This window comes from Gallinula chloropus, assembly GCF_964237585.1.
Source record: "Gallinula chloropus genome assembly, chromosome: 4".
NCBI lineage: Eukaryota > Metazoa > Chordata > Aves > Gruiformes > Rallidae > Gallinula > Gallinula chloropus.
The window spans coordinates 55295895-55320752 of record NC_140088.1 but is presented as its reverse complement, the minus strand read 5'-3'; the positions used below and the strand labels follow the sequence as shown (position 1 = coordinate 55320752).

Genomic DNA, 24858 nt, shown 5'->3' with positions numbered 1-24858 from the left:
TGCATTCAACCTCTTCTGTTTTCGGGTATGCTGTAGAGAACCTGGTCTTTGAAGTCATTTTGCAAAACCCATTGACATTGATAAGGACAATAGTAGGGCTTTGATATTGATTGCTTCTGCCTATACATGCTCACAGGAAGGCTCCTGGTGACCCAATGAAAACCCAATTTCTAAGAATAACTGGCTAAATAATAGATGAACTGTGACATGCACACATTGTGTTTATCCACAGTGAAACCTCTGAAATTTCATCCTAACCCAATTAGGCTGTTGAAATGTAATTGCATTAGGGCAACCGAGTATTGCTCATTGGGCTTAATTCTTACAAAGGTTGCCAATCCAGTCCTCGCTTTTCTGTACTACAGTCCTGGACTTCCTCATGTACCATGGCTTGCAATTTCCAGGAAATCTTCAAGGATGATGGAAAGGTGCGGTGAAGTCCTCTCATTACCAAATTTCCATCCCAGATGGCTTGGCAGTAACACTCCTCCAGGTCCTGCTGTCAGATAGGAGCTTCATCTGAATTACCTCCGTTCCAGGCTCCTGGACACCTTCCTGCTCATCTTTCTGCACATAATGTCTTCTCCAGACTTTTGTTCTCACTGTACTTCACCCCACTGAAGCATAATGGGGACAGCTGCCATCACCATTAATGAGACAGGATTAGCAGATGCGGGCGAAAGAGCCTGTTGCTGTATGACTAGTAGTCTAAGTTCCGAACAGAGACACAGAAATTACAGTATGCTCCAATATGTGGTAGATGCTCACAGCAGTTACTTCACGTGCCCTTAGGTCTTTGCAAGTAAATCTACATTAGAGTGCATCAAGCCAATTGTTCTCATTGCTGAGCATGAATTTCTTGGTGCTTTAATTAATTCACCCACAGCATGAGCACCACTGTGTTTGATGCACACTCATTCTTGAAGAGCTTGGGCATATAATTACTACCATGAAACAAAGACTAATGGATTGATAGAAACTAGAAAGCGTGCAGGAAAACAGAAAACTAGCATTTTAGTGAGACAGGCAAATCAGACTTGAACTCTTTCTGGTAGAAGCTGTCATTAAAAATAACAAACCACAAAATCCCATATATTTTTATATATCTATATAAAAAATATATATACTAAAATATATGCATCAATATAAATATATATTTAATCTTCATTTTCCCACGTCTCAAAAAAGCTTTGTGGGTTGAAAAATTACTCTTTTTTTAGTTTAAAGTTTTACCCAGAGTTTTATTTTAAAAATATGTCTAGTCATAGTTTTATTTGTTAGCTTAAGAACACTTGGGGCAGGTGGAAAAGGGAAAATCATAGTTTTCATTTGCTTTTTGTTCTTGAAAAACTGGTTTATGTACTTTATGCAGCGAGATGGAAGCCAAAAAAAAAGAGAAAAATTAAATCAGAGCAATAAAATATGTAGGAACTTCTCTGATCTGCCAGATACATGGGAAATGTGTATATTCTGTTAGCATACTTCTTAAATACCAATGGCTTTTTCGTCCCTTATCTCTGAATTATTCTACAGCCGGGCCTAGTCTTCCAGCTAGCTCTTGTGACATGGCTGCAAGCCTTTTGTTTCTCTGAATTTCAGGTTTTCTTGAAATCCAACAGCAGGAATGCAAGTTTTCTTGCGGTATTGTTTTTTTTTACTTTATGAATCTGATCACCCTTCTAGTTGATGCAACTATTATGTTCTAGTGTGCATGTTTCTAGCAGAAAGATAAGGTTAATACAGCACTGGGTCTGCAGCACAGAAGTCCATTCCTACCCTTACCAGGAAGTTAAATGTATTCATTTAAGGATTTTGGTCAAATGTGTAATGCAGAACAAAACTACACCCAAAAGCTGAAAAGGTCAAATTAAAAATGAATTAACAGAAATTACAGGGAGTGTTATCAAGAAGCACAACCATATGACAACATTCTAAGGGTTTAAATAATAGCATTTATTCATTCAAACCTCTGTATTTAGACTCAACAATGCAAAGCTGTGTAAAAAAACCCCAAACAAACCCAACGAAAATTGACAACTTTGATCTCAGATTCAGATTAAAGACTTGCATGCAGCACATTTTAAACAAGTGGGTAGTAGTTAATGGGATATTCAAAGATATCATCTACTTATCCCATGACTACCTGAGGTTTTCCCCTTTGCACAGCAAATATTTACTGTATCTATGACAAGCTGATTTCAGGCCAGCTACTGGGACCTCATCTGCAATGTGCTAATTGGAAAGGAACATGCATACAAGTGTCCCAAAACCCAGATGATTGCCTTGATCAGCAGGCTATGTAATTAGGGCTCTATTTCTGGGTTTTCATGATAATTTGGAACTTAGTGTTGCAGTGCTCTCTCCAATAAAGAGCAAAAATAAACATGGAAAACTCAATATTGTATTACACGTGGAATTCTTCTTTTCCAGACAAATCTATTTACATTTGCTCTGCTGTCACTAGCAAAATCTTTACTGCTCTCAAGAAATACTCTTGCTTCATTTTAAGAAAATAAGGCAACATTTTCACACTCGGCAATACCCTACAGAAATCCAGGTGTTTGCTGGAGAATAAAAAAACCCCAAGAAACTACCACAAACCAAAACCAGGTGCAAACTAACAAAAGTGGTCAAGCTAACGTGAAGATTTTTAGGTATATCTCAGAGAGTGAAATCGGTACAAATGGGAATAAACAAAGCCTTCAGTGTGGCAGGCCCTTCAAAAAGCTTGCCACCTCTGATTCACACTGATGAACTCGTACGGGTGTCTTTCCTGCACGCAGTGCTACAGTAAAATCCCAAATAAATATCCAATTTAAGAAAGAGCTGGTGTCACCTGCCAATCAACACAAGCCTGCTTTACTGTCTATCCAATTTATTCTCTAAGAAGAGCCACAGCTGTAGTTTGCCTGCTCGCTTTATTTTGTATTTTCCTTATGCTGTTGCGGCTTGGTTTTACACGCTTCCTTACAATCCTCGATAAAGCTGTTGCAGTACACATGCAATACAGTGGTTTCTGTTGGTGTTCCAGAGCTATTCGTTATTGTCATCATTTCAGCACACCGTGCTGTTACTGCAGGCTGCCAACTATTGTTTTTCATGTGCATAGATTTTATGCCTAAAGAAAGACACCTACTGTTGTTATTTAATAAAATGACTATAATAATACTACCTTACATTTATATAAATCCCCTTTCATCCATGAGTCTTAAAATACTTTTTTTTTTTTTCCTTGGGTGTAATGCTGTGGATTGTTCTGCCTGCCACTGAAAAATCAGCTCCTTTTAACATGCTTACCAGCACAAAGCAGCGCCACACCATTTTGAGCATGTCTATGTGACGACATCAGCTACAGAAGCACAGCAGGGAATGTTAGAGGGTAACAGTACAGAACAATTTGCCACTCTTATGGTCAGTGCTACCAGGAAAATAGGGCCACAGGTCTGCTGAGCTACAAAAGTATAATTAAGTCTGAAACAATGTTTGCAAAAATGGATGAGAGGAACTAAAGAATAAAGAGAGCAGTGTCTAAGATGCTAGGGTGCCTTTTTAGTCGTGATTATACCCAAAAAGCCTAAATACTCACAGAAGAAAGGTACCTCCTTCCCTTCCTCCTTCACTGACCTTGGTGTCAGCAGAGTTATTCCTCTTGGATATTTTCAGTCCTCTCTCTGACCGCAGCTGTGCTGGCTTTTCTCCTTCTCAACTATGTTATCCACCACCACTGATTGGTTCAGCCTTGGCCAGTATTGGGTCCATCTTGGAGCCGGCTGGTATTGGCTCTACTGGACATGGGGGAAGCTTCTAGCAGCTTCTCACAGAAGTCACCTGTGTAGCACCCGCACTACCAAAACCTTGCCATGCAAACCTTATCACAAATGCTATGCAGCAAAGCTTACTTTTTCTGTGCTCCTCACCACCTACAGTTATAACATGAGCTGTTTCTTGAGAGGGTTCCACTTGCATTGTGTCACTGTGACTTGGAAAACCCTGAGCACCTATGAAATAAATGTAGGGCTTCGTAACCTTAACTGTAAAATAATTAAATTTGGGATGCTTTCCACCTAAACTCCTCCTGTACCTAGCAACTAGAAAAAAGTATTTTTCCAAATACGTGTCCAACACGAACCCTTGAAGCTCTATGTGCACATCAAGGACAGCACGTGACCCTACGTTTGTCTGAGTGTTTTAGTTGAAAAAGGCTGTTACAGTATTGGCCCTGTTCTTATCTCTTGAAGACAGTAGCCCAAATTCTCCCCTGTTACACAAGTCCAATCTCACATTGATTTCAGTGGGTTTCAGTGGAATAACCGAAACGAGAATTTGGCCCGTAATCTCCGACTTTATCACATAACTAGTAAGTGCTTGGCTAAGATTAGATTTAAAGATAGCCCAGGGGGATAATTCAAGGACTCCAGAACCTTTACTGACACCAAAGTTTCCTGCCTTTGGGAAAAACGCAAAACAAAACTAAGTGCCTTTAAAGCATTATATTCCTTGAGTGGGGAGGGGGAAACCCTTAACTAGTATGCTAACTGATGTTTCTCTTCCTCCTTCAGTAAGACAAATAAGAGGGAGAGGCTGTTCTAGAAGATAATTCAGTTTTTCCTTTTCTAAACTTTTCTTTCCAAAATTTATATATGAGCAAACTTGTCTTAGCAAAGGGAATACCTTCTGCTTTGACACAGCATAACTGGAAACAGCAAGTACCTCCATACACATTTATCTAGATAGATTTTCTTTTTACTTCCCTTGAGTTGGCTGTCTAAATACCTGGATCTAGTTTCTCTTGTGGGCTGCTCTGTGCTACAAGTTAAGCAGTCTCTGAGTTAAGGGATGAGACTTGGGCTGTTGAGTACTGAAACACAAGGCAGACTCCTACAGCCCCGTGACCTTCAATACTAGCAGTGATGATAAGTTTTAATGCTTGTTCATGATTGAGGAGGTGGTTTATTAGCCTCTGTTCCACTCAGTGCTCTTACTCCCTTGACTTGGACTCCGACTTGAGTTAGTAAGAATCAATCATCAAAAGCAGAAGTCCCCCAGTAAGGAGAACTTGATTGGATTTCACAGCCACATGGCTGCTTGCTGCTGGCTTTGAGGACACCCGCACACTGCTCTTCATGCTCAAAGAACAGGAAGAAGGGAAACAACAGAAAAGGGAGTCAAGCACTTCTTCACACTCTAAATTCTTTAGTCATACTCTACCACTCAGTTTATATGACAAAACCTTATGAGGCAAAAAAAAACAACTCTGATTTCTATCTAGTCTAGACCAAGAAAGATCACAGACACGTTTCCAGATTTTAGAAATATTTTCATCTTAGCAGTTGCAGCAGGTCATCTTCTTCATGAAGTAAACAAACAGCACCTTACCCAACAAACCTCAAAACCTCGATGTAAAGGTAACTGAGAAATTGAATGCAAATAGTTATTCTGGAATCATTTTTCTATCAGAATGACACTGAATAAGAGGAATAGGGTAGATACTAAAAGCGCAGGATCGGTGAGTTAAAACAATCCCAGGAGTGACAGGTAACTCATGGCCACTTTTGCAAGCTTTTGTGTATTTAGATTTTTTAGTCTAAATTTTGCTTCTGGAAAGAAAATCTCCTCCAGGTTTTGGTGCCCACAGAAATGTATCTTGTGAAGAATGATGTGGGAAACCCGGCTCTCTCGCCACTCTCGGGAGAAGGCAGGGATCCGGGCCACGGGGCCAAATGCCAGCTGAAGGTCCCCTGGTCCCTTTCTAATTTACCTCAGGCTGTAGTGACAGGCCTGACACACATTTAATTAGCAACCAGCTGAGCCTGTTTGAGATGCCACAGCCCAACCTGTCTGTTAACTGCCTCTCTGCTAGAGGTGATGATGTTCTCGGTAGAACCTTCCTGAACTGCTTTGTAGTTAACTGTATTTCAAATCTGCTGTCCATGGCAGCAAGGTCTTGAGCCTGGAGACTTGTCTCCAGGGCAGTACCCTGTCCCGGGTGGAACTGGAAGCATCCAGAGCAGCAACAACAGCTTTTAGTTCACCAGAGACGCTACCTAGGCAAAAGTACAGCTCTGAAATGTGTGAAATTAGTTCAAAATCTAATGTCATTAAGCACCTTTGTAATTCTCAGTGACACATTTCAGCTCTCGGCAACCTACAGCTCTGATAGCCTTTGCTACCATCCTTAAGTCACACCTCGAAAATTGTAAATAAGGAGTATTACCTGTCTGCAGCTCTCCCTGCTTTCTTCTCAGCACCTTTCCTTCCTTCCTTCTCCAAGCTTAGATCCATATGGTTACAATCAGCAATGGCTGTTAATATCCAATAGAGAGGGAACATTTCTGTGACTTCTCTGCTGACTAGTTAAGCAGCATAATAAATTTACTTATTTTATAATTGTGCAGTATGGACTCTGAAATTTATTCCTAAAAACAATTTCCACAAAAATAAAACAATTCCAACTTCTCCCCATATGCAACATCAGCCTTGCTGCACAATTACAGAGAAGCACACTCTGCCAACACTGTTAAATCGAGGACTTCTCTTTTCCTGGCTCTGCTAGTGCTGGACAGCTTATGTTCCCACTGCTTTGCCTCCATCTGTGCTAACAACAGAATCCTTTTTGATTAAAATGTTGCTGAGTTATATTGTGAAAGTTCATTTGAACTGTGGACTCGTTTCACTTAGAAATACTCTTCCCCTGTTTGGATGCAAGATGTAAGCATTTGAGTGATGCCTCCAGCCAGACTTATTTCAGTGAGAGGAGAAAAAAAATTAGATCTTTTAATTAATGTACAGTTTTTCAAGCAAGGGGAAGCTCAAGCTCTGGAATAGGTATTTCCGTGTGTGTGTGTGTGTGTATACACACACTGGTTGGTTGGGTTTTTTTTAACAGAGATAGTCAGCTAACATTTCTAAAAGAATGCCTGAAGAAATGTGCAAGTGGGGAATATCCTCTCATGGGGACATGTGGATTCAGATTTCAGAGCATTCTGAAATAAAAAAAAATAAGAAATTTTTAAAAACCAAGCCCCAAACCAAGAGAGTCTCACTAAATATCTTCTTAAATAGGGCACAGAAGGAACAATAACTAAGTAAGAACTGAGATCCTAAAGATTGAAATGACTGTATTTCATGAAGAAATCTCCAGGCACTTTGGTCTCCCACTTAAAGCCTGTGAAAAATATATAGTGTAAGTTTTCAGCCAGACTGGTGGTTGCACGGTCATTCAGGTTCCTAATAAAAATGTGCCAGATGCAAAGACACATTTAGCTGTGCTTTACAGCAGATAGGAAACATACCTTTTGTCATAGCAAAGCCTGGGAAGTCTGTTTCCCAATTAAAGGAGGAAGGATAAAAATGTAACATATTAAAGTAGGGATTAATAAGGAAATTACCAGAGGAAATTAAGATAAATTAGTAATTAATTAGACTGTAATTAGGAGATAATTAAGTAAATTAAGGAATTTAGGTTGCAGATTACATGTTCTAGCTAAAACAATAGTTCTAGTTCAAAATCTAATGTCATTAAGCACCTTTGTAATTCTCAGTGACACATTTCAGGTTTTGAAGTACCAAAGTTTATGTTCTGAGGTTGGCCTTCAGCCTAAACAATATCCCTGTGCTTGGGAACAATGAATCACAGAAGAAGTTGGATATTTTTCTTGGGTACTGTTCAAAATTTTGGGAATGGTGCAATTTCTGCAGTGAAAGAAGACTGGGTCCAAGTGTAGAGTTGAAGTCCCTTTAGTAAGTGGGCCATGAATTTGATATTTCGCATCAGTCTCCCTGAAAGCAGAAGAATACTATCGCAGGAGATGGAGACAAACAGAAAACTCTAGGAATTCTGACATTTTCAAGTATCGGAACGTGTTCATGCCTGAATTATGTTTCAGGGACAGACTCAGAGTAGTTCTTGCTTTATCTAAACTGCTCCTTGTACAGATACTTTCGGGAAGGGTTACTTAACAGGCTGATGGAAAGCATATCAGGCCAGTTTCACAGGTACTGCAGGAACAGAAGTACACTGCTCTCTCTCACTAATGTCCAAACATTTACTAGAAAAAGAAGTAAGATCCTGTTTGTTTTCATGGGTCTCCAGAGTTCCAGTGCCACTCAAATCTAACATTTGCTTCGAATATGCATTATTTAGTACTTTCCAGTTCAACCCAGGTACAGCTAGAACAGGCATTATGTGCAGTTCAGAGCTTGTGTGTCTAAGTTAACCGTGCTTTTATATCAAGTTCTTACCCTTTTGCAAAATACAATACTCTGTTCACAGAGGGGAGAAAGGTCTGTTTGTAACAACTCCATGACACTGCACTTCAGCTATTACAAAGCAGTCCATTTTCCAACAGGCTGAACCAGGGGTAAATTTAGGATTCAAATTATTAGGCTTAAATTAGCCTCTCTGCCTGTTATTCCCATCTGATAGGAATTCTTCTTAGGCTGTGAAGCTACAAAGCTAAACCCTGATTAAAAATAAGAAATGAACATACCCTATTTTCTCCACAATAAACCACCTCTCTCTTCAATGAGTTTAAACTTGCAATTATGTTTGAAGACTGATGTCAGATAACTGCTGAGCTTCTGTTCAGGCAGCAAGCAACATCTTTATATTCACCAGGTACTGCACAGAGTCATAGGTCAGCATCAAAAAAACTGTCGCCGCTGCTTCTGACAAAGGGGACTAAGAAGTTTGAGGAGTTTTTCTGTGAGGAACCCCAGGACCCTTAGAAAAAACTCCCAGGAAGTTTTCATGAAGAAACAGAGGTGTTTTGCTTTTGTTCCGCAATTTTTGTTTCTCTCTTTCATCACAAGCACATGAGGATATATCTGATATGTAAGTACAAATAATCTTTTTTTTTTTGCATGGTATTAATTACTTGGATGGAAAATGCACTTGCCAAAGAAATCTGTATGGGAGTCATGGGAATCAGCCACTGGAACATGGTCATCCTCTAAATAAATACAACTACATAGCAATAAATATCAGCAGCATACAGTACAGTAGAACAGGACTAGAATAATATGTTCAATTGTAAATCACCGTGCATGGAAATTTAGGCAGGCATAATACAATTACCCAAATGGAGGTCAAATGCAATTTCACAGGGTGAATAGCAGACTATGACCATGTATCTGTTTAATTTTTTTTTAATTTCGGAATGATCCAGCCATTATTTAACATTTGGAAATATCTTTCATTTCTCATATGCTATTCTGATGAATGCAATTAATTAATTTAGCAGATGATTGCAATTTGCATAATTTTCACAAGGAACACTTTACTTAATGTTTGGAGGTTTTTTATTCTGTCCCCACACTTAAACTAAGAGGGGAAGAATGCAAACTGAACAGAGACTATTAATCATAACACTTAGCTGAGATCACCTCAAAACACTACCTATCATTGTAACTGGCAATAGGTAAGTTTGCTGGAGGGGAACAGCACTATAAAATACAAGTAACAGAGATATGACATTACATTTATTTTTCTAATTAAAAAAAAACCAAACTTCAGAGACATCTGACTTGCCTATAAATCTTCCATCAGATATAAGAAACAAAACAAATTAGAATGGAAGATTTCAGGGTTTTGCTCCCAAATCCATACCAATGATCTCAGAAAAGAGATTTCATGGTCAGTCTCAAGTTGGGTCTCACAAAATCAGGTATCTTGCTCTAAGTTCTTCTTCATTCTTTCTAGCTATTATTTACCTGTATGGTTCACTGTTATTTACTGATACTCAAGAGTTTTATTTTTCTCCCCTTCCTTGAAGATACTGACTCTGTAATATATACAGGAACAAACCAACCAACCAAACAGGCTTTTTAAAAATGTGAAATTTCATCATCAGGTTGATTCAGATCCAGGAGAAGAACCCTAGACTGAGGCGATGGGGTCAGTTTTACCTCTCAGACACTGCTGCAAACAAATAATTTGAAAATTTTTCTATTGCTTCACTGTTCAGTTTCTATGTTAGCTTTCAAAATCAACTTTAAAAAAAATATATCATTACTTCTGAAGATGAGACTGTTTAACTTGTCTTAGAGAGGCCTCACACATATACCTGAATCACAGCATCCAAGGCGCACACTCAACACAACAGGTTATACCTTGCACAATATAATGCTTATCACAGAAAATGACATAAATAGTTCACCACCTTAAAAACCTTCAGTACCGTCCCCATAAATGCAGTACTTCATTAATAAGACACTGGGTTGGATCAATGCTAGCTCCTCCTGACAGTCCTGCTACATACCTGTCTCATTTTGTTAGTTTAATGAACTTGTTCCAAACTCAATCCCCCAAGTACAGCATGGTCTCTGCTTTAAAAAAAGAAATTAAAAATATGATTCAGCTGATACAGGTTTTAGACTCACTCATCTATGCAACACTGTGCGACTTCTTTCGGCCAGGGATCATCAGTGAGCAGCAGCGTGAAGCAACTTTTTCTGCTGCAGTGCTTTTCCCTCATGAAAACCAGAATGATTTTAAAATACTGCTCAGTTTCGTTAGTTAAAAACATTATCTGAAATATATCCACTATGCTTAACAGCTGTTTCCTGGGTAGGACATATATGCTGCACCCCAAAAACCAATTAGGACAGGCAGATGACACACAGATGTGTCTGGCCCCATTGTTTTCCAAGGCTGTCCCAGAATTAAAAGATTTCTTTTTCTTTCTGCGTGCAGACTGATAACCTCACTGGAGTCACAAGTCTAGAAATAAGAGGTGAACTTGGCAGCATCAACACTGAAACCATAGGGTAAAATTTATGTTTACTGTACACAGCCGAGTTGTTCAAAGAGCGGAGCGCATTGGCACCAGTCCAGTGAAGCACTTAGAGGACGGCTGGGACTCTGGGCGTGCCGACAGCAAACCCAGTGTCTCAGGGCTTTGCTGAATTGGGGCCTGTGAACCCAGCACCTCGTAGGGTAAAACCTGTGCCAGGCTGCCAGGGGCCTGGCTGTTGTCCTTGCTGTTAAAGGACTGGTATTTACTGAATGTAACTACAGCGGCGATCTCTGAGGAACCTGTGGTATACCAGGAAAGCATCAAGGAAAGACTATCAAGGGATTTCACTGATGCTAATGAAGGTTTTACTGTTGGCTTCAACACAGATGCTATTTCATTTGGTCCCCCTGCCTAACTTTTTTCTTTTTCTTGTTTAAAACATTTTGCAAATGACATTGTTCAATAATTGCATAGCAGGGCTTTGGTCACCAGATGAAATGTTGGTCTCTGAAGCATCTATATCAACCATCTCTGCAACCTCATTAACAACTTGTCTGGTTGGTTATGTTGGTACAATCACACGTAACGGACCTACATGGTATGTTGGTGAGAAGTAAAAAGAACATTTGAATACTGAACCACTCAAACTGTTAACAGTTATAAAGGTTACTTATGAGAGCCTGGGAGATTTCTTTAACTGTGCTGATACTGCAGCGGTCAGAGCGAATGAAGCAAGCACCTGGATGCACTGCTTGCTTGTTTAAGGTTTCGGTTAGTAACAACCCACCTTTGAACATACCGAAGGATTACAGAGCTTTAATCTCCTAACCACAAGAGAGATGTGAAGGAATGGTAATCTGGAAATAAAGAATGTTAAGAAATAGAAGATTTCCTAAGAGCAGTGAAAGAACAAGCATGATTGGCTTCTTAATTTCAGATGTTTCCCTAAGAACACATAGAAAACAGCAACTCCTTTAGTATACCTTTAAGGATAAAATTCTACCAAAAGTCACTGAGTATGGTCAGCATATTCAGCCCCCTACTTTAGGGTGTCCCCCTGCTTTTGTATGACCATTGTAGTTTTGTGTGGCTGGGCTCTGGTGAAGGAGCGAGGGCTTCAGGGGTGGCTTCTGTAAGAAGCAGCCAGAAGCCCTCTGCAGGCCCCACAGAGCAAACACCAGCCAGCTCAAGGCTGGAATCGTTGCTGACCAAAGCCAAGCCCATCAGTGATGGTCACAGCGCCTCTGGGAATCTGGTTGTACTTCTCATTACCCGACTCTGGTGTTATTGGGAGTGCAGTGCAGTGTAATGAATTAGTTTTCTTTCCTTTATTCTGCACTGCGTCTGTTTTGCCTGTGATGCTGATTGCAGAATGATCTCTCCCTGTCCTTATCTCCACTCCTAAGCCTCTCAATATATTTTTTCTCCCCTGTCCAACTGAAAAGGGGAGTGATAGAGAAGCTTTGGTGGGTGTCTGGCTTCCAGCCAGGGTCAAACTACCACAATGATTTATTTTTTTCTGCTGTACTCAAATACATAAATCAAGGTTTTATTCTGAAAGCCTGCTATCTTTACAGTGATTTGCTCTCTTGATTTCCCTCCTACATATTAGTCTGCCTCTTCATCATGAAATCATTGTTAATTTTCTTTCCACTTCTGTTTTTCTGTTGTCCTTTAATTTCACCATTTTGGAATAGATGATATCTTTATGCTAATGATTAAAAAACTAACTTGTCAATCCTAACATAGCTCCATTCATATTTCAGCATGGCCCATTAAGATTTTTATGTAGATATTAGCCACCAAAAAAAAAAACCCACCCAAGCAAACAAAAAACCCCAAAACAACCACTCCCCCCAAACAAAACCCAACTGGTAGCAAAGAGGTTTGGTATCAAGTTCACAGATGGTATGCACTGACTTTGCTGATCCAAGTTTACTCAAATACTGTTAGAGGATCTGCACCCTGTTCTCTACTTCAATAATTTCTCTTCATCCATATCTCTAAAGGCATAGGTAGCTGTGAAGTTTAAAGGGTTCTGCCTCTTTTTTCATGGCTTCTTTAAGTGTAACTTTCAAATGGAATCAATATGTAAAGCAAATATGTATTTCTCATAGAAAAGAGAATGACTTTCCATTTTTTCCCCTCAGCCCCACATCCGCCTCCTGTTCTCCCCCCACCCCTATGCATCTATAAGCAAGTAATGAGATCACCCCAAAAATTGCTTCTAAATGGAATACCTGCCTATCAATTTAAATACTCAGAAAAAAACAATTCCATCCTTTAAGTATGATGCTAGAAGGGAATTCTTCCTTTTATCTTTTTTCAGTAAGGTTGACCATTTACATGATTTGCAAAATTCCCCTCACTTCCGAAATACACAGAGGATACAAATCCATACCTTCTGTCTCTGAGAGTTGGGTTATTGTCAGACAGTCCACAAAGCCCACGGCCATATCTTTAAATGTCCTGTATATAAAAATGAAGATTTAATTCCTTCATTGATGACACTTCCTACTGTAAGCCAGTGCTTTATTTATTTTCTTTAACCCTGGGATAGTAATAACCTGCAAATAGAAATTACTTGTGAAAGCACAATTGCTTGGTAGTTGTATAACACACATACTGTAGGGGTGGGAATGGAAAGAGCACAGAAGGATATATCTTAGTGCAGCTGAGAAAAGCAACAGAGAACCTCGACCTAGAGGAAATGGAACCTTGATGGTTTCCACTGCTTTGTCAGTCCTTTCCAACACTGTTGGCATAACAGTGAGCTACTGACTTGGCTGAAGGCAAAAGGGCAGGAGCTAATCGCCACGTGACTTCTTTATCTATGAAGAGAAACAAAATGAGAGAGATGCACAAAAAAGAAAAAAGCACCTAAACGATATATACTGCAAGGCCGTACACCACTCTTCCTTTTCTCTGTTTCCTACAGACTTACTTCCACTATCCTAGAGGTCACAGTTAGGCTAGTACTGTGAGAGTCAGGCCTTCCTCCCTTGACTCAGAACCTGAGCTGTATGTCGTCTTAATTTAGTCATTTCAGTTTGAAAAAAAGAAAGCGTGGTGTATGGTAAACTGTAACTTTAATTTCCTCCTATAAAAAATGCAAAAGCTTATTAAAAAATTCCCATTCTGCTCTAGAGCCCTGAAACTAAATCATTGATTTCATAATCTTTAAATTTTAATTAAAACTAAACTCTTGCAAAACAAATTAAAAATATCTAAATATAATGTGTTAAGAATACGAAAGGATTGTTCTGACAAGGTACCGTGTCAGTCCTCCGTCTCTGTGGATTCAGCACAGAACATAAATGTGTTTTGAGGCTTCCTCAGTCCTAGCTTCAGTTCATGATCAAAGGAGCTTGTCAAATAAATGTCACAAAATTGTCACTGCATTAAAAATAAACATAACTTTTATTTATTTATTTTAAATTGGCTGAAGTTTTGCCATTAGAAACTACTAACTGGCCCAGAATCCACCAGAGAACACACTTCAACAAAAAAGCCCAGGTACCCTGTGTGCCACGTTCAGCTGGCTCCCTGTGGCTGGCTTTTGTGCCAAGGATAATGCCCTGCGGGGTGTTCCAACAGCCTCCACCATGACAAATGCCAGGAGAGCCTGCCACGGGAATAATGAATACCCTTTTTTGCTCCACAGTCCATTCGTCAAGTTTTCATTCTTATCTATCTGATGATGGGGTGGGGAGAGGAAATAAAAATAGAATGTTTTCACTGGCATGTGTATTTCACAAGACTTTGCCCTCAGGGTGATTACAGGTTTTGAACTGTTTTACAGAATTACAAGGAAAATCACTCGAAAAGTTGTAAATGCTAACTAAAAAATGCTAGATAACTTGTCCAAGTCTAAAGGTTCAGTGAGAACTGGCACTGTAAACTCTTATGTACCTAGAGTAGCTCCATGCAGACAATAAGCCCAAACGATCCTAATGGACCTCCCCCCGATAAGAAAATCAAGCACAACCTAATGTGATTTTTGCAGAGTCAGAGCTGTGGATTAGCAGAAACCGGGCATGCTAAGAAAGCCCTGCAAGTGGGAATCTGTGGAAATGAGGTTTGCGTTTATTGTTTTAGTTTGTTGCTAAAATCTAGATACAAACAAAACATATTTTGGGTGAAGACTTAGCTGTAAATCATAGAATAAAATAATTGTGAACACAATAAGAATATGCCCAAATGATACCAACAGAAAGCATTCCAAAGGAATCTTCACCAGCCCCCTATACTATTAGAGGAACATAATTTTTAGGATATTCTTTTAGCTGCTTAAACATTTTCTATTTTCTATGGGTAGGGCTTATTCCACTCAGACTTCAGTTTTTACGTCGGAGAATTGATGTTGTGCTGATTGCCTCAAAAATATTTCAGAATTCTTTAGCAAAAAAATCTCAAACTATTTCCAAGACTAAATTAGGATGAAATACTTCTTTAAATACACAAAGAATTGCGTAGCCAGTTCCTTCCAAAGCTTTAGCATTTCCAGTTTTGCAGCAGAGATCTGAAACTCACTTGGGATTGTCTCTTGCTACGAGGACTTGTCTTCTGATGGATACAGGAAAAAGCAAACGCTAAAGCCATCCTAAGACTTTGATCACACGTTGCATATGCTCAGCATTTTGGCAGATGAATTCTCTAAAGACCCCATCTGCGCTGACCTGCTCCCAAACCAGGACCGCACAGACTGCATGGAATTTCATCTGTAGCTGCGGCAGCTAGATGCCACTGTGGCACAAAGCACTGTAACTGAAAGCAAAGATCCTTTTTCCTTCCCTGCTCGCTGGCTGCCAGGCACACAGGAGGAAGATGGAAGCAGCCAAAAGTTACACACAGACAGGATAGGGTTCAGAAGGCTTAACACACGGGAAGGCCAGGATTCAAGAGGGGGCTAAGGCAGGATGGAATAAGAAAATTAATTAGGCTGAAGAAAGAAGGTAGGACTATGGGGAGAAACTTAGAAAATAAAGTGAGCAGGAGCCAGGGAGTGGCTCGAGATACTGTGCTTTCATATTGCAAATACAGACAGGCAGAAAAGGCAGGAGAAACACAGTCTGAGTCCCACATTCTTGTTTCTGTATATCTTGGAACAGAAACAGAGAAATTTGGTATTATATGTTTGTCTCTTGAAAATTCACTACCCTAATGACAAAAAGATATATCCTGTGAATCTTGGTGTTGATTATATACAATCATTCTGCTGAATACCTGAGTTTTCTAAAACTGAGTGAAAACTGTGAGTTTGAGCAGAAAACAACTAGGCAAACTTAAGGATCCTGGTCATTTCCATAGTGTGCCTGGTAAAAAATAATTCCTTCACCTTGCACTGCTTTTTTTTGTTTTTTTTTTTTTTTTTAAAACAAAGAATCATTTATAACATCAAGCTGGATAACATTTTACGTGAATATTTAAATGAACAAGAAAAGTCTTGGACCCCAATATGTTAAAAATTCTGAGTAGCTTTTTCTACATCAAGTTCTGTAGAACTAAGTCCTGTACGTGGGGAACAGGAACAACAACAAAAAAGAAATCCTGCAGCACAACTTCAGTGAAACAACGAAACTGTACCATGAAGATGGCTGCAAAGAATTTGAAAAGCTCCCTTTACACTATGCAAAACATTAGCCTGTGACAAATGTGCCCCTGAAGAGAAATTAAACATCTTGTCTTAGAGCTGCTGTCATAGCCTGAACTTCTTGGAATTACTATTTGATTGAGGGAGAGAGCTCTAGTTGCTTTATAAAGCTAAGCCACTCAACAATAGTACTCCTCCATTTGCCCTTGACAGCTGTATATTTTTTAATGATGCTTATTTGCTTGGATTTAAGTGTTTCAGTCCTTATTACTGCAGATCTGTAAAAGCTACAAAAACACCATGGTACAAATTTCTTGAAACTGAAGAGATGGAGTCTGATGATTTCTGTGGAATCTAAATTTTCAACACCACTCTGGAAAATTTAGATCTACTTGGTGAGTCCTACCTTCAGCACAGAAGTGGCCACAAAATTTCTGCTGGGGAAGTTATGTTGACCACTGGTGGGGACTTTATCTGCAGTGAAAACCAAAACTGCCCTCTTACTTACAGACACACATAAAAAGAAGTGTCCCATGCAACACTTCCTTTGCCTCCCTCTCTCCTCTTCCAGCTGTTTCACAGCATCAAACTTTACCCCAGGGTGGTTTTCCTCAAGCATTAAACAAAAGCAGCAGTAGCAGAGTTGGACCAGATAGGCACATTGCTACATGGTTTGTTGTCCATCACTAGGACAGACAGAGGCTCCTGCTCTACCACGGGGACAGTGGTGCTCCTGCCCCTTCACCAGTAGCTCCAGTCTTGCTCCTTCCTGTTTGCAGGTGGTGCATTGCCCTGTAAGTAGCTCACCATCACGGAAGAAAGGATGGTTAACCCCTTGAAATTTATGGTTGGTGTAAGGTGGAGAGAACCTCAGTATACACAGCTACTACAGACAGAGTACCGCACCCTTGCAATGCAGGAGAATCAGACTCCCCTGTGGCAGCTGGGGCAACACAGAGATGACCCATCTCCTACATCTTGGGCTAACCCAGGGATGCTTGCTGACCCACGCTCTGCTCTCTGGCCTGGTTACATTCCCTCAGAAACAAGACTGACTAACAGGAGTTTTCTGAAGGAAAAACACTCAAAAAAACCCTTCAGTGAAAGAAACCGTATTTGGGTTTTCAGGTTTGTTCCAAGAATTTGTTGCTGCAGAACATGTTATGCCGCCCACATTAGACAGCCTCACAGTTATTAATGCATTGCAGAGACCTTGAAATCTCAATCTGATATACGGCTACTTCAGTCTGTGCTTCTTCCTACCCCATTATAAACTTGACCTTAATTAACCCTCTTAGTGAAATGGAGTTTGTTGATTCTCAAGGACAGTCTCATTGAAAAACAATGTTGCAATGTCACTCAAAAGCTAAAGTAATGCTGCTTTATAAAGGGATTTGTACTAATAATCCTTGAATATTAATAGCTTCTTTTGCTATGTGGTTTATATAAACTGCTAGGATTGAGCGCTCTCTCAGAATCTAAAAAAGTCTACGTCTCCTTTAGCAAAACTTATTTCTCTTTCTCAATCACTTCATCAATTTGATAAAAAAATATTTAAACTTAAACTTGAAATAAAATTTGGCAGATTAATTTCACCAGCTATAAATCAAAACACTCCCTGGCAAACTAGGATATCCAGTTAACACAGTAACTTCTACTGTGACTTCCTGATGGGAATGCTTGCTCCCATCCACTCTAAGTAGTTTTACAGAAAACAAAAATACAGGACAGACCCTTGGGCCTGATAATTTAAAAATCGTCTATGGAAGAGTTCAGTGTGGCAATAATAGCTGCCCTGCATCATTTGAAGGTCTTGGAACATGCTCAGGGCTGCTGGTGAGCAGGGTCTGTATCAGCATCCTACCTGTATGCTGCAAATATGACATAAGGTAACAGCAACTGGTGTTTTACAATTCATTCAAGGGAGCATATGCTTTCTTATGAAAAAAATTGAGACCACTCAAAATTAAATTGCTTTCTTTGTACAGAGTTTAAAGGCAGAGCTGATGGTCACACATTTTTTGCCCCTGCACACTTCTATGCTGGTCTTCACTTTCAAGAGCTATAACAAGCTGTAATTATTTCTCAGACTATTTAGGGACTGCAGAAAGATTATGAGTTAGTTTAGCAATGAAAATATTCATACAGAGCAGGTAAGTAGCTAAAGTTATAATAAATCCAACTGGTGCTTTCTGAATGGTATTTGAACATTAATTTTTTTCCCCCCATAAATTACAAACTAACTATTTTATGGATGTGCAGTATATTTATTACCTTGTCACGAAGTAAATTTTATCCTCTTGATTCTGAGTAACAGTATGCAAATATAGCACTAATGCCAAACAAGGGAATTTAAGACATTTACATACCAGGGAACCAAAACTACAGCTATTATTTACCAGTGGGTTAGTGTGCAAGCATTTCTTAGTAGTTGGCACTGTACCTGAAATTCGAAGAACCTTATGTTATCACCCAGGTCTAGAGTATTTCTCATTCACTTTATTTTTCTATTACAGTACTGAGGTATTTTAGTAATACTAATATGTAATTAATTACTTATAATTACTTTTGCATAATAAGTAATTAATACTTAATATATAATACAGTACTTAAATATTTAAGTAATTCTTAATACACTGATTGGCTCAGCCTTGGTCAGCAACAACTCCGGCCTTGAGCTGGCTGGTGTTTGCTCTCTCAGGCCTGCAGAGAGCTTATGGCAGCTTCTTACAGAAGCCCCCCCTTGCAGCCCCCCCTTCTCCACCAGAACCCCACCACACAAAACTACAGCAAACCCAAAGTACTGTGTCCACTGCAAAACATGTGCTGCCATGCAAAGACTGCAACCTCAGTGGGTGATGAGGGAAACACTCTTTAGCATCTCAGCAGATGACTCAGTGGGCAATGCTTTGCATCAGAGGAGTTTCCAGTCTTCCACCAAAGACCCATGCTGAGGGAAGCTGGTCAACACAACAGATTAGGGGGGAACTCAGAGCACGCAGCCTGTGTGCCTCCAGTCCTCCTGCATTACTAATTGCATGAATTAGCAAATAAGGTTCATAAGCATCCAAACCTCTCACCTGCCCTCTTACAGAGACTACTTTCCCTTATGGATATGGTGGAGAGAAATAAAATTCCTGTCACCTTTTTGTGTAAGATTCAGAAGATCAGTGAGAACATTTTGCTCTGCAGTGTACCTGGGGAGTGGACTGTCAGTCCTCGTTTCCTTCATCTGTATAATGATACATCATCACAGTCTTCAGTTGTTGGAAATCACGATATTGGAGGTTTTTCTTATATGCCTACTAATAGAAACTAATTTCCTTGAAAATTATTCTAAAGACATTAGATAATATCTTGCTGATGTTACTACATAAACAAAGACAGAATTATCTATTGCTGAGAGGGGAAGAACTCTAAAATATAAAACCAAATGCTGAAATTAGTTTATAGTCAAAACCTAGAGAGATTTACAAGCATTACTGTGGCTGTCAATTGGGAATTAGTAACCCTTTGTCTAAGTTATGCAGCCATGTTAGCATAAATTCTGAATTATTTCTCTCATACTAAAGTTGCATGTTATGACCGCAACACACAATACTCAATTAGAGAAACCCAACTGTTCCTTTTTTTACCCTCCCTTGAAGCTCTTCCAGATTTTATGTGCTCACAGCAGCCTGGAAAAATTATTTAGGATAAAGTAATAATTTTACCTACAGCTCATGAAATTTTCAACTATCAGAATAAGCCTTTATAAAGTTTCTTTTGATGTAAATTGTTTTAATCATATCAACAAGTCACCTTGACTGCTCTTCTGACCAGTCAGTTTTAGTAGAAACAATATGCTGGCCTGTCACGTATTTCATCCTTTAAATACCACAGGAGAGGATGGACTCAAGGCTTACTTTACCTTAAACAAGCAAAAAACCAAAAAGCTCCAACCAAACAAAAAAAAAGTCCCCCAATGCCAAATCAATTCGTTGTTGGAAGGATTTGGTACGGTCAGCATTCAAAATGTATTACACACTATTTGTTCCCTTCTCTAGCATTTCCTGCAGGAGGCTTCATCCTGGGACATGATCTACCGACCACCACTTCCCCGTTGTATATAGTTATATGTCAGTAAAGGCCAAATTAAACTACAACTGCGTGTTATGAAGTTGGGGACTATGAATCTGAGTAGTTTATGTATCCAACTCAAGATTTATCATCTTTACAGTCTTTATTTGCCATTCTGGCATACACAGAGCATATTTTCTCTTTCTCCTATGACAAATAACCTTTAGGATCTAGGACTCAATTTTTCAAATATGTCAAAGTGTTTAGCAATGCTTAAAAAGGTAACATTTCTCTGTGTGGAATGTGAAACTTTTTGATTGATGACATTGTTCTGGAATATTTAACCAAAACAGGAAAGCCTAACACACTGCTGGGAATGATCTGCTGGTTTGTTTTTGGTTTTTCTTCCCTCTAACATCATGCAAATTGTGTAAGCTAATTCCATTTACTCTCTCAGATAGTCTACTGTAAATACATACAAGAAAATATTTACTTTTTTCTATTTACTCTGTATCAATTTTGAAAGGAAACAGCTGGTTTAAAGCCAAAAATGATGAAATATTCCTGAAACGTGGGAAAGTAGCAGAGTCCGTGTCTCCCATTTTTGCTACTCTAAGGTGGAAGAACATAATTTTCCTTAGGTAACAAACTAATGACATGATCTATTTTAACCCAACTCTATTTACTTTTGGGTGTTTATAGCTAAGAATATATCTGTTTTCAATCCTAGTACCTGTAGGAACTCCATCTAATCTATCTGCAATTAATTATATATTTAGCTATATCAGAAAGTGATACATTTCCCTTTTCAGAAAAGTCTGCCTATGTAGAGGTTGGCAGACTGAAAATACCAATTTACAAATGAGAAGTCCATGCTATGCTTTAACTTTTGATTAGAAAAAGAAAAAAATTACCCTGAAAATTCACCAAATACAGAACATGTAATTTGCTGAAGTTATAAGGATTTCAGCTGGTATTTCCTCAGCGACACCTGACCATTAATTTCTTCTGCCGAAAAATAAACTAAATGTTTTACTGATGGACAATACGTTTATCATCCCACATGTAGTGAAGAATATCTCTTGACTAAATATGACGAGGGAAACAAATGGCTCAACTAATAACCAATTTAATGGCATTAAAAGTATAGGCAGCATGTGTAAGAACTTCTGTGGGAATGAGTCTGTCCTTCTGAAGCCATCTCATGAGGAAATAGGAAACAGAAACAAATTCTATCAAAACAACTTCACATCTCCCCACTTGCTTTCTCAAGCCCCATTCTGAACACAAAGCACACTGACATCTGAGAATTAAGATCTATATTACATATACACTATCTGCATGTGTGCATATACACATATATACACACAAACATGCTAGAATGTGTCATTCTAAAGAAATTAAATTTCTGGTTTCAAGCAAGCCTTCCCTATGATCCCAATGCCTACTTTAGTTTTAAGTGTTGTAGATACAGATACTAAGAAGGTGAGAAAAGTAAGTTTCAGGTTTTCAGGCCCTTTACTGTAATCAAGTCAGACAATGCATACGTTTAAGACAATGTATATTAATTCGTTATTAGACTAAGAACTGCATTATTAATAAGGATTTTCTTCTTGTTAAGTAACACACTTCCATCTGTGATACACGGCCACCTAGTGACTAATTTAAATTGATTGAAACATTTATGTGATATATACTGTTAATTACATTTCACTTTCACCACTTTAACATATCCTGAAACAACTGTCAAGGATGCAGCACTAACCTGTAATTAGAGGCTGTGAAATGTGTAGCTTTGATAAAGACTTGGTGAAAATGGTGCTATGATTATATTAAGACATTATTTTGAAAGAGTCAGAGGCAGCACCACCATGTAAAAACAGATGTGCACACATTCTTGTTTGGGAGAAAAAAAATATAGCTAATTTAACATACTTATTCGAACTAGGAGATGCTTGCTTAGCATGCTTTTTCTTTTTTAATCTAAATTTAAAAGGTAAACTCATTTTTTTTAATGTTGAAGCTAAAACCAATTCTCACTAAAATATAAACCACACTGATTAACCTCAGCTAAAACCGAGAAGTTTTCACAGTTTAAGAACTTGGTTCCATTTGGGTTTGGCTTCTGTCAGGTTAGATAATATATATATGATTATTCTTACATTTCTGCAATTCCAAATTTTATCCAGAACTACAAATACTCACACATTCCTCACACATGTTCCTATTCTTGATGCTTGGTTTTTTGGGTGGTATTTTGTCTGATGCCTTTTCTAAAAAGAAAAAAAACCCAAAACACCATCAAAATAGTATTTGGAGGTGCAAATAAAAGAACGTTAGGAGTTGGAAAGGACCTTGAAAGATGATCTAGTCTAACTCCCCTGCCAGAGCAGGATCACTTAGACTAAATCACACAGGAATGCATACAGGCAGGGTTTGAGTGTCTCCAGAGAAGGAGACTCCACAACATCTCTGGGCAGCCTGTTCCAGTGCTCCATCAGCCTCACAGTGAAAAAGTTTCTTCTTACATTCACATGGAACTTCCTATGCTCCAGCCTGCACCTGTTTCCCCTTGTCCTATTGCTGGCCATCACTGAGAAGAGCCTGGCTCTGTCCTCCTGACTCTCACCCTTTACATATTTATAAACATTAACAAGGTCACCCTTCAGTCTCCTCCAAGCTAAAGAGGTCAAGCTCCCTCAGCCTGTCCTCATGAGGAAGGTGTTCCACTCCTTTAATCATCTTGGTCTCCCTGTGCTGGACTTGTTCAAGGAGTTTTATGTCCTTCTTGAGCTGAGAGGCCCAGAACTAGACACAATATTGCCGGTGCAGTCTCACCAGGGCAGAGTAGAGGGTGAGAAGGACCTCTCTTGACTTACTAACCAACCTAAGTCTCACTGAATGGGAGTACAGCCCAGTGGTTTTGAATTCTGCACGTCATGCTGTCAGGTTATTATATCCATGCTGAATGCTTATAGTTCTCTATTCAAACACAGAGAGATTAAAATCCAGACAGCTGCCTGCTTATTTTGCATCCCATCATCCTAATGCTAGCAAATTTTGTTTACAAATTCTTCGTGGCATATTGTGAAATGCACACAACCACTAGCAGCCACCAAGAGTAAAATAAGGAATAGAAATGGGAAACTCATTTATTAATGTGTTCTGATTTTCTTGCTGTAATACCCCTGTTCTCATTAGATTCAGGAGGTTCACATTTGTACTTGCTAGTGAACCAAGCACAAACCAGAGAGGTAATTTGGAAAGTAATGATGACATTTGGGTAGGTGATCTCTTGGACTCTTGCTTCCAATAAAATAACCATACAGCAGCAAAATATGAAGAAGGAATAATATCAAAAGACCTCCAAGTAGAGAGGACTGAGAAGGGAGATTAAATAAATAAATGGTCCTGACAGTTCCTTATTCGTTCCTGACAGTTCATGGCATTTGAAGGCTTCTGTATCATTAGTCATGACACAGTGCACTTCCCCTCCCTCTCTAGCTTTACGGACATTTTCCAGCTCCTTTCTCACCGGTAAAGTTTAACTGGACAATCAGTTTAGCTTTTTAGGGTTTTAAATTGAGCTTGAGCTTTGTTTTGTCTCACTGAAGAGTCAGTTTTTATTTCCAGGCTGGCAATGAATGAGACTTTGACAGAGTGTAAGAAATGCTTTAAATTTGCTACTACTAAGTGAAAGACTGTTTCTACTCTGTACTGCATTCTCACTGGCAACTCATTCTGTAACATTACCTATTCCCTATTCATAATTACAAAAGTAAAAGCTCTGGTGAGGATGAAAACAAACAGCCCCTTCCCCAGCTAATTATATTTGACCTTTACTTGCTGTGCAGTTTGCAGCATAAAAGTGCTGGAAGCAGCAGAGGTGATCTCAGAGAATGGGTGTTGCTTAACAGAGAAAATACTTTAGAAGTTGCAAGTGATAACAAAAGAAAGTGGTGTTCTGTGCTGCATTGCCAGTGTCAAATATTATTTGGTTACTCTGCATGAGTAGTAAGCTGGGACCAAGTTCTGAGGAGGTTCTGTAGTATCACCGCATGCCTGTTTTCACACAGGAGGCTGAGCCTCCAGCTTTCTTGCACCATTTCATATGGAAAACTAATGCAAAACAAAGCATATCTGGGGAGCTTTCTTAAAAGCGCAGAAGAAAAGTGCACATCTCCATTTGGGGACCACCAAACAGCTTTTTATTGAGTGTCAAAAATGTTACCTCCAAAACGCCTTCCCCTTCAGCTCCTCAGAATGAATCCACTGCCTTCCGCTCTGACACCAGGTACCAGCTGAGGCACGTTGGTAATGATCACAATCCTTTTCTTCTCCTCTCACAAACAAAATTCAGTCAGAGCTTCTCGATGTCCAGAAAATTTCTCTTCTTATCCTCCTACTTTGAGGACCTGCATTGTTATAAGTAGCCAGCACAGTACAACGGCTCTCCACCTCTGCAAAATC

The 24858-nt window shown here is 39.2% G+C and overlaps 1 long non-coding RNA gene across 1 annotated transcript; it reads right to left on the bottom strand.

The window, feature by feature from the left end:
• Positions 1–580: 580 nt before the first annotated feature.
• On the bottom strand, positions 581–24653 carry LOC311190716. The gene is made up of 3 exons (XR_014617237.1): positions 24620–24653; positions 22594–22661; positions 581–708 (listed from the first exon to the last, which is right to left on the bottom strand). It is a non-coding gene; the product is annotated as an uncharacterized lncRNA (long non-coding RNA).
• Between the last annotated feature and the right edge of the window lie 205 nt (positions 24654–24858).